We start from the raw sequence: 937 nt of genomic DNA on the forward strand, positions 1-937 counted from the left end.
TAAATATTTTTAATATAAAAAAGATTACTGAATACAGTATGTGCAAATGGAATGTAACAAATGTACCAGACGCCACCTGTCGGTAATAGTGTTATAATTAATATAAATGACGGGCACTCTGCCAACCAATTTTATGTGACGTAGCATGTGAAAGTTGCTGGATTTGGACGGGTTACTCCTGTAACTGAAATATCAGGTACGTTCTGGTACATTTGATGTTGATTAGATAGGATGAAAAAAGATTTGCTTTCGTGAAGTAGTAAATTAGTATAATTATTTTTACAGATCTGAAGATGGTTCTGAATGAACCGAAACCGGTCATATGAATAATAAAAAAATTTGCAATCAAGACGGATTTTAAGTAACATTATAAAATCACTGATTGCTGTTATCCCATAAGACATTATGTCTGTTTTTGCAAAGAGTGATAAAAGTCGTATCCGTAAATGTCCAGAATCGTCGCAATAGGCGCCTCTTTGCAATAGGGCAACGTCGGCATCTGACGCGCGAATCATGTCTCGGAGTAATCGTAGCTTCACCGTAATGCGCATCACCACTGAGCCCAGGCTCCTTGCGGCTAACGAAGTGATTGCTTTTGGTCACATCATTTGCAATTGCGACTGCGCGAATTGACGGTACCTCGTACGGAAAGAAAGAGTAGCTGATGCTACTGAGGACTCGGCCGCGAGCATTTCCGACGACTTCTTGGGCTCTTACTCGTGATGGCATTCAGACAGGCAAGGGTGCTGTCGATTGTTGCATACGAATGCGAAATACCTGCATTGTGCGTTTCCGCAAAGTGATTTTTACGCCAAAATTGCGATCGTCCTACAAGTTGTCAGATGTGCAGCGCAGAGCGTAGCAGCTTCCGTGGTGTAGCGGTTATCACGTCTGCCTAACACGCAGAAGGTCCCCTGTTCGATTCTGGGCGGAAACA

At 42.6% G+C, this 937-nt stretch overlaps 1 non-coding gene across 1 annotated transcript; it reads left to right on the forward strand.

Moving 5' to 3' along the window:
* Window positions 1–864: 864 nt before the first annotated feature.
* Window positions 865–937, forward strand: Trnav-aac. Its single transcript has one exon. It is a non-coding gene; the product is annotated as a tRNA-Val (tRNA).

The sequence above is a fragment of the Schistocerca americana genome, chromosome 8, assembly GCF_021461395.2.
Source record: "Schistocerca americana isolate TAMUIC-IGC-003095 chromosome 8, iqSchAmer2.1, whole genome shotgun sequence".
NCBI lineage: Eukaryota > Metazoa > Arthropoda > Insecta > Orthoptera > Acrididae > Schistocerca > Schistocerca americana.